This window comes from Oncorhynchus tshawytscha, linkage group LG04 (genome assembly GCF_018296145.1).
Source record: "Oncorhynchus tshawytscha isolate Ot180627B linkage group LG04, Otsh_v2.0, whole genome shotgun sequence".
Taxonomy (NCBI): Eukaryota; Metazoa; Chordata; class Actinopteri; order Salmoniformes; family Salmonidae; genus Oncorhynchus; species Oncorhynchus tshawytscha.
Window position 1 is genome coordinate 41,484,839 of NC_056432.1, and position 13,902 is coordinate 41,498,740.

The following is a 13,902-nucleotide window of genomic DNA, read 5'->3' on the forward strand; positions in this document are numbered from 1 at the left end:
GCCAGCTGATTTTGGAGGTAGTCCATCAGAATGTACCCTGGGACAATGGTGGTCTACTCTGACGTCACACAGTGGAGGAGTTGAATGTTCCGGTGGGAGAAGGACATCAAGTGCATAGAGATGGCACGGCGCTCTGTCAACCAGCTGGTGTTTGCGTTTCTCTGTGACAGGCGCATTCCCACAATCCGCCACTTTGCCATAAATCACTGTGTCCCTGGGCAGTATTGTAGGGAAGGGTTTCCCAAACTCATTTCTAGGGGCCTGTCATGCCAAATAGTGTCCACCGGCCAAATAGTGTCTCCCTCTGCTAGCAGGCTACTGTAACGGTTATTGCAGCTTTCTGTTTGTATGTAGCTTGCACTTCAATGGCATCCCTCGAGGAGATATTTTACCATTCCAACCAGGCGAAGTGTTCTGAAGACACCTCTGATCTCGACAAGAGGCACAACATTCAGAGAAAATCACAATTCGGGGTAACGTTAAGCAGTTTTATTAGATAACTGGACGGCTTTAGCTATGTACAACCATTTTCCATCTAACGTTAGCTAGTTGCTAGCTATACATAATGTTCAGTGGAGGCTGCTGAGGGGAGGATGGTTGATAATGTCTGGAATGGAGTAAATGGAATCTATCAAACACGTTGATACCATTCAATTGACTCCATTCCAGCCATTATTATGAGTCGTCCTTCCCTCAGCAGCCTCCTCTGATATATGTTGAGGTGTCTAGCTATAAGTTAAACCTGATCAATCAATCACTAGACAGCCACAGAGAGAGGGGGGGGGGATTGAGAAAGGATGAAAGAGAGAGGTGGGAAGAGGGTGGAAGACAGGCAGGGAGAGAGAAACAGAGAGGGAAAGACAGCAGTGTAAATGTACTTAGACTTGAGTATTTCAGCATCTCTTCCAACTTGTTAGGTAATCATATCTACCTACGGGGGAAGGATGGCCAGCCACACAGGAGGGTGATTTTTGTTAAGGAGGAGAAGGAGGCCGTGCTGACTGTGATGCTTGCTGGCCAATTCGGAGTGAAGCGCCTGATTGCCAAAATCAACCTACGCTTCTTCTGACAGGGAATTGTCAAGGAGGTGGACAGCTGGGCAAGTGAAATAACCTTTTGTTTATCAATCACATTCTATTATATGTGGAAATTATTATGATTTCAATGAATGTCATATCAGAGAGGACGCAATGTTTCAATTTGTCACTTTTTGCTTAAAGGTCAGTACCTGTCCAGCCTTCCAGAAGTTTGAGAGGGCGAAGACTGTGGCGCCGGAGTTGAAGCACGTCAAAGTTGTTTTACCATGGCACATGATCGGTAAGTGTCCCAATTCAAATTTTGCCCCGATAAGATGTTTTGTAACGGTTGCTTTATTTGACCACAGCAGAGTTCAATATTATAGAGTGTGTGTGTCAGTATCCTTACAAATATGAAAATCTGCATACTGTATGACACTGATACGGGTAAGAATAAAGTAATCTTCTCTCTATTGTTTTAAATGTAACTCTAAATACCCATCTGCAACCCATTAAAAAGGGTGCTTGGAACCAAAAATAGATTTTTATTTTTTATGATACAAAACTAGTGAGACCACCTCCAAGGATATGGTGGGCATCTTCAACACCCACTATTCTCCTGAGGAGGTCATCTTGAGTGTCCAAGGTCAGGTACGGATTGTTATAGGTTATATTCTGTCACCAATGGTTTGTTTTGTTTATTTTGTTACAATCTGTTTTTGTTTTTCCATGGTAGATAATCAGACATATTTCAATATCTTACATTGTCAATAGATATCACTTTCCTACCCCCCTCCTCCAGGTTTGGTGAATGGACCAACCAGGCCATTGTGATTGACTTAGTGTTGTTTGTCTATTGCTATTTTTGCTTAACGGTCTTTCAGATCACTGAAACCCCACCTGATGTGGTGGAAGTTGTCGAAACCAGATCAGGACGCCTTCGAGAATTACCTTCAGCCACGGACTGAGAAGGATGTGGAGGTCTTTGACCATATAAAAATGATTGTCCGTTTGTTTGTTTTCTGGACCTCCAAGAGCTATGTAAGAAATGTATTTGTAATGTGAAATATAATTGCATGTGTTCCTGTCATCCAACAAGGTGAGACTGAACATGGACAAGGCGCAGGAGAAACAGAAGGAGAGCTACCGGAGCAGAGTCAAGAAGGGGACCAAGTGCTACGACATCCGGGCAAATGACTTGGTTTGGAAGAAGAACGAAAGGAAGGCAGAGACCTTGAAAACCTCGCTGCTCCTAGCTGTGGTCACGATCTGTTAAAGTGAATAGAAAAAATTCAGATAATAACTATTTGCATTTGCACACAAAATAACCTGAAGCTAGTTTCAGTTTCCCTAACACTGACATTTTTCTCATGGTCTTCCTAGGGTTACCTAGGGTTACCTAAGGTTACCTAGGAAGCTAACCATCTTCTGCAGTTGGACGGTCTACCACTGGAAGCATTGACGCCCTACACTTCAGTGAAGCCCAATTTACAAAGGAGGTTAAGCTTTGGTTGACATTTGAGAAAGCAAGAAATGGTTGTTATACTAAGCTTACAAAAATGTACCTCTTCAATTTACCTCTCCAAATGACTTTAGGACCATCGACTGTCCGAGCCCCCCAGGAGGTATCCCATCTACCAGAACCAGTGAGTTCGGATCAGTCTGATTCTCTGTGCTCTGAGTCGGAGGGGGACTAGCTTGAGGTAGGCTACACCTTCCAAAAGTTTTGAAAAGTACATATCTCTGTTAATCCATCAAATTTTCTCACAGTAAAGTGTAACCTGTGTGTTTGCTTGTTTATGTCGGTCTCCTACCATGTCCCCTTCAACTCTGCTCCTGTTCTCCAAGAGCTAGGGGTTTTGGCCAACACCCAGATCCACCTGATGTCCTCCATTACCAACCATTGTTTTCATTACCTCATCTACAGCTACTGTTGTCATTACGTCATCTACAGCTACGGTTATCATTATCTGCTAAGAAAGCTGTCTTGCGCTATCATACTGGGCACATAATATGTGAGAGACACAGATTAACTAAAAACATTAGCACTGAAAATCCTCTGAACAAAGCGAACAGCAGTGCCTGGACTTCGCAGTCTCCTTCTTCAAGTCCCCCCTTCTGAGACTGGGTGCCTGTTGAGAACAAGTGACAGGCAGAATCTCCCACCCACACAGCAACCACCTCCTATATTCCACACACCAGAATTATGTATTTAGTCTATGATTGCCATGTGAAAATAAATTAATGACACAACTGTACCAAAAAATATCAACGTTTCTGTGTTACAATCTTAAATATTGACGGGTTGGTTTTCACAACATGTTCATTGCTGTAAGGTATCCTTTGATGGTATTTATTTGTTCCTCATTATTCATTGAATGTAGTAAATTCTGCCGTAGGGAAAGCGTGCATCTCACAGGTGAGGGCAACGACCTCTTCCTTGAGTTTGAGAGCTGATCCCTCTTTTGTTCTAGCAAGAGCTGTGCTCTTGGGGTAATTCTCAAAATGCATTTATTTTTAATTTTTAAAAGGAAGTGTCAGGGAACATTGTTTTTTACATGTATCTAACCTTTGTGTAGTGACAGTGTCCATATATACTGTACTTCCATAAATGTTTTATACTGGTATAAGGGGACTTTATGTATTAACCTATCAAGATCAAATATTGTAGTTGGGCAACATATGAGATGTGAATATAAAACATTTCATTCTGAAGTTGGAGTGTACTTTCTCTTGATTCAGCTCAAATAACGGCCGTCATTGATTTAAAGAAATGTTGTGACATTTTTTACGTGGTTGCGTCATATTTCTTTGCGTACTTTCTATTGAAGCTTGCATCAATGCATGCTTCAAAATATGTACAAACGGAGTTTGCATTTTGAGAAGTGCCCTCCATGCTCCATTTCGCATGCTTTCATTTGGAATCGTACTCCGATCCTCCCGTGCTCCAATTTTCGTTGTATGCATTTTGAGAATTACCCATCGACTTTGACAGACCATTTAAATTTCTTGAATCCTTCCTTCCAAAATGATTTTGTTCATTTACTCAATAGTGATTTCACGTTTATTTATCTTGCTTGGTTAAAATACAATACTCAAAAACAGTCGATTTGTTGACTCATTTAATCACGTTAAAACCCATTTCCTTTTCTTTTGACTGTGTGCTACTACAGGCGGCAACCTGATCTCATACCATTTCTTATTATTCTGTATGGATATTTTTATGTGTAAGTATTCATTTGTGGATGTCCATCTATTTCACATAATATGTTATGAGTTACAATTCATATGGTATGTTACGAATTGCAGTTGTATGATATGTTATGAATTTCAATTGTAAACTATGTTATGAACGCAATACGTAGGATATGTTGCCAATTCCAATTTGTTGTAACTAAAGTTAGCTAGGTGTCTAATGCTAATGTTAGCTAGGCTAGGGGTTACGGTTAGGAGTGAGGTGAAAGGGTTAAGGTTAGGAGTTATGTTCAAGGTTAGTGTTAGGGGAAGTGTTAGCTAACATGCTAAGTAGTTGCAAAGTAGCTAAAAAGTAGTAAGTAGATGCAAAGCTGGTAATTGGACAAAATGCTAGTTGTCCATGAGATTTGAACACTCAGTTTTTGGGTTGCTAGACATTTGCTTATACGACTAACCAACCTAATTTTTGTATGAAAGGAGAATTTTCCTCTTTCTGAAGTCAATCTAAATGTTTTATGTAAATGAAATGTTATAGTCGGTTCCAGACACTTTTTCTGTGATTTGGCTTGTTTTTGATAAACTTACCCCAGCTTCGATTCACTTTCTCATTGCTCTTTGTACAGCATCAGGGCATGCAAAAGACATGATTAAACTCCAAAAACACCTAAACACATCATTTTAGTAATGGACATGCTCTCTTTATAGTGAGGTCTAGGTTGCGCCCTGATACTACACAACAAGCAATGAGGAAGTGAATCGCAGCCGGGGTAAGTTTATCAAGAACAAGCCAAATCACATACAAAGTGTCTGGACCCTTCTATAATGTGCCATTTACATCAAAAATAGAGATTTACTTTAGAAATAGGAAAATTATCCAGTAACCTTCTGTCTTATGTAACCAAACTAAACGTAACATATCATAGTAATAAACGTAACATATCATACTAATTTCAGTGTCCCGGATTTTATTTTAGTATGTTACGTCTATAAGGGTCGAGTCTGGTAACTTGAAGTGAGCATGCACAACTGAGGTTCTGTTTCTATGTGTGTTTGGGGTTCAACCATTTCCTGTATGCAGTTCATACCTAGATTACTTAACAAAATGATTTGTTTTTTTAGGCTATGGTTTCTCATGGCTGTTCTTCGAGGAAATATAGCGTAGCTAGCTAACTGCAGTGTTTGTTGTGTCTGAAATCTGGCTACCTCCTTTTATTGTAGCTGTAGCTTTATTTGTACAATGCAAATAAATGTGAGTTGCGTGGCAGTTTCCCAAAGTTTGGTGGTTTTAATAGTAACGTAACTAACTATGTAAATTCAGCCTAATTTACTGCCTTTAAAATAAACATAGCTGATATGGCTGACTTGCTTAAACAAATGTGGTTTCTACTGACAATTCAGATGTACAAACTATGGCATAAGGGGACGACAAGTTTATAAGAGGCAATCAGTAATTTCGAATAAGACATTAATGAGCGAGCGAGGACGGACCTAGTCAATATAACTATTTGTACAGCACTTTTGAAATGTACAACAACAGAATTCCGAACATGGACCGTTCTTACAATGTTCTCCCTGTACACCAAGTCAGAACCATAGGATAAATTAAGGGGTTATATAAGCAGACAATGAAAGCTCTTACAATATTCAATCATTACATTTCTTTAAAACATGTTATAGGCTACATGTGCACCACCAAGTCAGAATAGTTGGCAAAATTAAGAGGGGAAAATAGACCAAATGACTAGGGTGAGGCACATGGGCTACTAACAGCTTACTAACAGCTTACTACACAACATACACTTAGCTACAGTATACATATATCCCTGGCATATTACATCCTTATGCAGTAGCATACACAATATTTTGGACTTACCTTGTTGTACTGTGCTCACTTCAACAGGAAGGTGGCGAGGCAGTCCTTCGTGGGCAAATTTTGTCATCAAACTTTGTAATCAAAGTCTGTCATTCTCTGGATTTATGGTGATTTCAAGACAACTGGGAACTCTGAAAAAAACAAGGTTGAATCATGATGACGTCAGTGATCTTCAGGTCATAGCTCTAGAATGAGGCCTGAGTTCCCAACTTACAATTCCGAGTTGGCCAGTTTGTTTTGTGGCGTCAAGCCTACCAGTATTTTACCCTTGCTCCTGTCTTTCTCTAGTTCCTGTTTTTCTGTACCTTTCGTACTCTGCTCTGGATTATGGACCTATGCCTGCCCTTGACCTGTCGTTTGCCTACCCCACTGTTTTTGTAACAAACTTCTGTTACTTTGAAACTGTCTGCATCTGGGTCTTCTCCTGCGCATTGACAGTACGAACTGGCCAATATGGACCCAGCAGACTCGGACCAGCTTCGCAACGCCGTCTCCTCCCAAGGAGCCGCCATTGGAAAGCACGAGGAGTTGCTTCCTGTTCTTATAGAAGGGTTCCAGACCTTGGCTGAACGCCATGACCGCTCGTTGAACACTTTGCTGGAGCAATTCCGCGTGTTGTCTGTCAGGCAGCCTACCATGACAGTAACCTCCCAGCCCCTCAGTAAACCGGCTGTTAGCAGCGCCGCCACCCCGGTTTCCCGGGAACCCCGCTTACCTCCCCCGAAACGCTTTGCTGGATAGTCAGGAACCTGTAGGGCATTTCCCACGCAGTGTTCTCTCATCATTGAGCTGCAGCCCTCCTCCTCCCCCTCAAACCGCTCGAAGATAGTGTATCTCATCACGCTGATGTCCTGGAGGGCTCTCACCTGGGCTACGGTCGTGTGGGAACAACAGTCGGTCGTATGCTTCAGTCTGGAGGAGTTTGTGGCGGAGGTGAAGAAGGTTTTCGATTCTCCATGGTCCGGGAGAGAGGCTGCCCGGAAGTTACTCCAGCTTCGGCAAGACTCCCGCAGTGTGGCAGACTATGCAGTGGATTTCTGCTCATTGGCAGCTGAGAGTTGCTGGAACCCGGAATCGTTATTCGACACGTTCCTGCATGGATTATCGGAGGAAGTGATGAATGAGCTAGCAGCCCGGGAACTACCGATGGATCTCGACTCGCTCATTGCCTTCGACCTTCCGTATTGATAGGCGGCTATGGGAATGTAGGAAGGAGGTCCAATTTCACTCTCCCACCCAAGGATTCCACCTCGCCTCTGAGGCATCCCGGAAGTCCCCGACGTCTGGGTGGCCGAAAGTCTGCCGATTCACCTCTTCCCGAGCCGATGCAACTAGGCAGAGCTAGGCTGTCCCCAGCCTAACATCTACACCAGCTCCTCATGAAAAGTTGCCTGTATTGAGGGACTACTGGTCATTTTTTGTCTTCCTGTCCACTAAAAGACCAGGCTCACCGGTAGGGGCAAGTACTCTGGTGTTCCATATGGATAACTTTTCCTCTCTCCTTACTCGCACCCCTTTCCATGCCATCCTGCTGTGGGGGAACTAGTTGAAATCTCTCCGGGTACTCATTGACTCTGGGGCCGATAAGAGTTTTATGGACGCTCCCCTGGTGTCCGAGCTGGGCATCCCCACTCAGCCCCTTTCCATTCCCAATTGACGTTAGAGCGCTGGACGGGCGCTCTATATGCCGGGTCACTCACAATACCACTCCAATCAACCTTTGAGTGTCAGAGAATCAGAGCAAGGCAATCCAATTCATACTAATTAAGTCTCCTCCGGATCCTGTGGTATTAGGATTCTCTTGGTGACACAATTGCTCATAGACTGGACTGCTGGTGCCATCATGGGCTGGAGCCCGTTCTGCCTCTCCCAATTCCTTGAAGTCAGCTCAGCCGGCCCTGGGATGTCTTCCTGTGGGCTTGGAAGTTGGGCCACTTTACTCCCACCGCACCGACCCTATAAACTGCGGGATCGCCCTTCTCTCAGGCACCACACCGCTCCGGGGACGACTGTACTCTCGGTCAGGTCCGGAGACCTACATCAAGGACTCCCTAGCTGCAGGGTGTATCCGTCCTTCTGCCTTCCCCGCCAGTGTACATTGTCTGTAAATCCCAGCTCGCCTGGTACATTGTTTGCTGTCACAACCCATTCGGGATGCACCGTTTCAGTTTCAATGACTCAATATTTTGAACAAAATCGGACGACTTGTAACTAAGGCTGGGAATGTCAATACAATCAAACTAGCAAGGGTAATGATCACAAGTCCGTCATAATGTGGCTAATAGGCTAGCACACATGTGTCAAACAAGGTCTGTGGGCCGAATAGGACACACAAGCGAGTATAAATTAGTCGACAGTTGAATCATCTACTTTAGGAAATTACAGCCTGATGTGATGGCATTGGCGAATTTAACTTAAATTGTGTTACTTTTGTGTGTCTCATTTACAGCGCGCAGCAGAATGAAAGTGTACAGACGCAAGCCACAGTCCTAGCTAGGCTACTAAAATGTTGCAGTCTGACTTTGGTTTTTAAAGCTTGACAATTAATAAACAAAAAGCAAAACACAATTCAAAGTAGAAACATTTAGGCCTATTAGAGCAACATTTGAGCAGTAGCCTAGGTTGGCTCTCAAGCACAATAGCTACATATTGAGTTCACCATACTGCAATTCAATCGCACTGTTGATCCATCCAGTGCAAGAAAATGAAAAACATGTTTTAAGTTGAAATGTTTCAACAACCTATACAGTAGCTACATTTTTGTATTTTGAAATTATAACATACTTTTTGATTAGGCTTGCAACATATTATGCACATCTGTATAAGGTTGAACAGGCTGAAGAAATATTATTTTCCTCTTTTTGTTTTAATATGTTAAAATGCTATATACAGCATCCTATGTACACAAGTTGACATTATAAAGGGCCATATTTTTCAAATAAAACAATGGCCATTTTGGGTATCAGTCTTTTTGTAAAAAAATAAAAATAGACTATGTCTGGCCTGCAAATTTGTTATGTGTTTTCAATTTGGTTGATGCTCAGATTGAGTTTGACACCTCTGGGCAAGTGTATCTATTTATGTAGCTAGCTATTTATTTAGCAAGCTATAAACACGGAGCCCAACGTTAGCTAGCTAGCTGCTGGGAGGATGTCATGTCACTGGAGGAGTAGGTGAGTTACTGATTTTTCCCACTCCTATAATTTTTCAGTGGCTACAGCTAGAGATGCAGGTGTCATTTGGTTAGCTAGCATGCAATTGGCATGCTGATTGCAGGAATGTCCACCTGAGCTGTTGCTAGAGAATTTAATGTTAATTTATCTGCTATAAGCTGCCATTAGACATAATTTTGGAGAATTTGGCAGTATGTCCAATCGGCCTCAAAACCATAGATGTGTATGGCGTTGGGTGGGCGTCGTGTGACATCAGTTGACACTCTACTGATGTCAACATTGTGAACAGAGTGCCCTATAGTGGGTTGGGTCAAGCATGCATTAGCAGGCAAGCTGCAGAAGGACGAGCAGGCTACTATTTCCCATCGTTTATCAGTGAAATTTTGACGTCCAACTTGCTGAAAAAGTTTGAGAGGGTTTATCTAGATGTTTCCTCGTTCGATATGAGCTAATCTCGCTCGGGCTAGTATTAGTTGTTGTTCTTGTTGTTGTTGATGTACATAACTGAGGGAGAGAGCCTCCCTTTTCATGGTTATTTGATCAAGAGCACTGTGAAGTTCCCAAATGTAAGAGGACTCCTGTGGTATTTACTTATTTTCAGAAATCCATTTGTGTATTTTGTGGCTTTTGGTGAATGTGTTCAGTTGGAGTTAAGTGTGGTCCTAGCAACGCCAGGGCCGTAGGTTTCTATCCCGCTGTCGTCACAAATAATATGTAAACTGTATGTATTCACTCTACTGGAAGATGCTTTTGATAAAATCATTAGCTAAATAGCAATATGATATGTCAGTTTACCACCTAAACCATTGGTCTACTAAGAACTCTACAATAATTTTCATTTTGATTCTAAACTACAGCTATTTTTTCTTTCCATGCTTGGGGAAACAGCAGTTTCTTGGCCCAAGTAAGAGATAGATATCGTTCTACTCCTGACCTTTTACTTGAGTGGGCATTGCAGGGTCGACTGACAACAACTGTAGCGAGAGATTAGAGACTATCAGATTAAATTGTTTCACTACACCAAAATAGTACAGAGTATTGTACAGATAGAGTGTGTGTGTGTATGTGCACATGTATGTGCGTGGCCATTTTGGGTGTGTACAAGTGCAAACTTGCCTACAACAACATTTAAAATAGTTTGAATGACCTTTAAAAGCTTCCATGAGGTGATACAATATTTGGACAGCCTAGTCCAATTTAGCCAGTCATATCTCCATCTGTTTCACTGCGTATTTATTTCGAATGGGGATTGAAAACTGAGATAGGCCAGCTGCATGCATTTAGAAATATGGCAGTGGAACGTGTACACTTTGCCCCCCTGGCCTTGCCCGGCGAGAGTGCCAATTTGTCTCCCCCGTCCACTGCACACCGAGGCAAACAGTACACCTCTTGTCCTGGTGAATTTCTGGCACACTCGACAGGTTGTTTTAAAACTAATTCATTACCAACCACTCTACTGTAAGGTTCTAGTCCAGAGTGAGCTAAAAAAAAAAAAAAAAAAAAAAAACGCAAATACACAGCCTGACGCTTCTTTTCAGAACACCTGGGAACCTGTCGACGTTAGTTGTTATATTCCATTTGTGGTTCCTCGGAAACAGAGTACAGCAGTGGGCAAGGAGCATGTTGACGAATGGTACGCAATCTGGCTGTTGAAGCAAAGACAAACACTTTTCCATTTCATGAGATTTCGAGAGCTTGGGACTAAAAGGTTCTATCTGCAAAAAAGATGATTTTGAGATAATTGGCTTTAAGTTCCAAGCCCTCACTGGTTTCAATGGTGTATCTTGTATTCTATACTATAAAGGTAGAGAACATTGAACAGAACAAGGCTGTCAATAACAAAATTTGGACAGAAATGCAGATAGATCCTCTTAGTCCCAAGCTCTCGATTTGCTATTCAACTTCTGTATGATGTTTTTCATTTGTGACTTGTTTACGTCACTGCTTCACAGGAGAGGCATTTGAACTTAAACGTTTTTTTATCAAAATATATTTTTGCGCAGAAATGCCTTCTGGAACATGTGAACTTTCATGTGCCTTATTAACAAACTTGTATTCCATCTGTAAATACGAATACAATTGTTAAACTATGAGCCTTGTAGGCTTAGCCACGGAAAATGACAGGAACCTTCCCGCTGGCCATGTTTGGCTAAGATAATGGATGGGCTGGACATGCCTGTAGATAAGTTTGGATTGGTCTGCCATTTAACATGCTTCTGTCTATAACGTGAGCTGCTCAGTATGTGTTGATAGTCCTTCCTTCAGTGACGGTTTTGAAAGATATTACGTTTTGCTACTTTTCTCAACAATATTGGTGCCCTGAATTTAGCAGGCGCTATTGACAGATCAGTTGGGAAAAGTGATGGGCTACTTTCTGCACATGCCATGGTCAGTGTGAACCGGAGTGACTTGACACAATGCTGGCCAAACAAGATGTAGCTACAAACAAAACAGAGTTAAATGGTTCCAGTCTGCCGTAAAGCGTTCATTCATCTACAGTGCATTCGTAAAGTATTCAGACCCCTTCCCTTTTTCCGCATATTGTTACATTAAAGCCTTATTCTAAAATGGATTAAAAAAATGTTTTTCCTAATCAATCTACACAAAATACCCCATAATGACAAAGCGAAAACAGAAATACCATATTTACATAAGCATTCAGACCCTTTGCAATGAGACTAGAAATTGAGCTCAGGTGCATCCTTTTTCCATTGATCATCAAATCAAATCAAATGAAATTTATTTATATAGCCCTTCGTACATCAGCTGATATCTCAAAGTGCTGTACAGAAACCCATCCGAAAACCCCAAACAGCAAGCAATGCAGGTGTAGAAGCACGGTGGCTAGGAAAAACTCCCTAGAAAGGCCAAAACCTAGGAAGAAACCTAGAGAGAAACCAGGCTATGTGGGGTGGCCAGTCCTCTTCTGGCTGTGCCGGGTGGAGATTATAACAGAACATGGCCAAGATGTTCAAATGTTCATAAATGACCAGCATGGTCCAATAATAATAAGGCAGAACAGTTGAAACTGGAGCAGCAGCACGGCCAGGTGGACGGGGGACAGCAAGGAGTCATCATGTCAGGTAGTCCTGAGGCATGGTCCTAGGGCTCAGGTCCTCCGAGAGAGAGAAAGAAAGAATTAGAGAGAGCACACTTAAATTCACACAGGACACCAAATAGGACAGGAGAAGTACTCCAGATATAACAAACTGACCCTAGCCCCCCGACACAAACTACTGCAGCATAAATACTGGAGGCTGAGACAGGAGGAGTCAGGAGACACTGTGGCCCCATCCGAGGACACCCCCGGACAGGGCCAAACAGGAAGGATATAACCCCACCCACTTTGCCAAAGCACAGCCCCCACACCACTAGAGGGATATCTTCAACCACCAACTTACCATCCTGAGACAAGGTTGAGTATAGCCCACAAAGATCTCCGCCACGGCACAACCCAAGGGGGGGCGCCAACCCAGACAGGATGATCACATCAGTGACTCAACCCACTCAGGTGACGCACCCCTCCCAGGGACGGTATGAAAGAGCCTCAGTAAGCCAGTGACTCAGCCCCTGTAATAGGGTTAGAGGCAGAGAATCCCAGTGGAAAGAGGGGAACCGACCAGGCAGAGACAGCAAGGGCGGTTCGTTGCTCCAGAGCCTTTCCGTTCACCTTCCCAGACTACACTCAATCATATGACCCACTGAAGAGATGAGTCTTCAGTAAAGACTTAAAGGTTGAGACCGAGTTTGCGTCTCTGACATGGGTAGGCAGACCGTTCCATAAAAATGGAGCTCTATAGGAGAAAGCCCTGCCTCCAGCTGTTTGCTCAGAAATTCTAGGGACAATTAGGAGGCCTGCGTCCTGTGACCGTAGCGTACGTGTAGGTATGTACGGCAGGACCAAATCAGAGAGATAGGTAGGAGCAAGACCATGTAATGCTTTGTAGGTTAGCAGTAAAACCTTGAAATCAGCCCTTGCTTTGACAGGAAGCCAGTGTAGGGAGGCTAGCACTGGAGTAATATGATCAAATTTTGGGGTTCTAGTCAGGATTCTAGCAGCCGTATTTAGCACTAACTGAAGTTTTTTTAGTGCTTTATCCGGGTAGCCGGAAAGTAGAGCATTGCAGTAGTCTAACCTAGAAGTGACAAAAGCATGGATTCATTTTTCTGCATCATTTTTGGACAGAAAGTTTCAGATTTTTGCAATGTTATGTAGATGGAAAAAAGCTGTCCTTGAAATGGTCTTGATATGTTCTTCAAAAGAGAGATCAGGGTCCAGAGTAACGCCGAGGTCCTTCACATCCTTAAGATGTTTCAACAACTTGATTGGAGTCCACCTGTGGTAAATTCAATTGATTGGACATGATTTGGAAAGGCACAAACCTGTCTATATAAGGTCCTGCAGTTGAAAGTGCAAGTCGGAGAAAAAGGAGGTCAAAGGAATTGTCCGTAGAGCTCAGAGACAGGATTGTGTCAAGGCACAGGTCTGGGGAAGTGTACCGAAACATTTCTGCAGCATTGAAGATCTTCAAGAACACAGTGGCCTCCATCATTCTTAAATGGAAGAAGTTTAAACCACCAATCATGGCAAATCTGAGCAATCGGGGAGAAGGGCCTTGGTCAGGGAGGTGACCAAGAAACCGAT

General features: G+C 42.8%; 1 long non-coding RNA gene across 1 annotated transcript; it reads left to right on the forward strand.

Moving 5' to 3' along the window:
- The first annotated feature begins 1,219 nt into the window (after positions 1-1,219).
- On the forward strand, positions 1,220-4,972 carry LOC112249719. The gene is made up of 4 exons (XR_002953397.2): positions 1,220-1,317; positions 2,116-2,293; positions 2,400-2,719; positions 2,865-4,972. It is a non-coding gene; the product is annotated as an uncharacterized LOC112249719 (long non-coding RNA).
- The last annotated feature ends 8,930 nt before the right edge of the window (positions 4,973-13,902 follow it).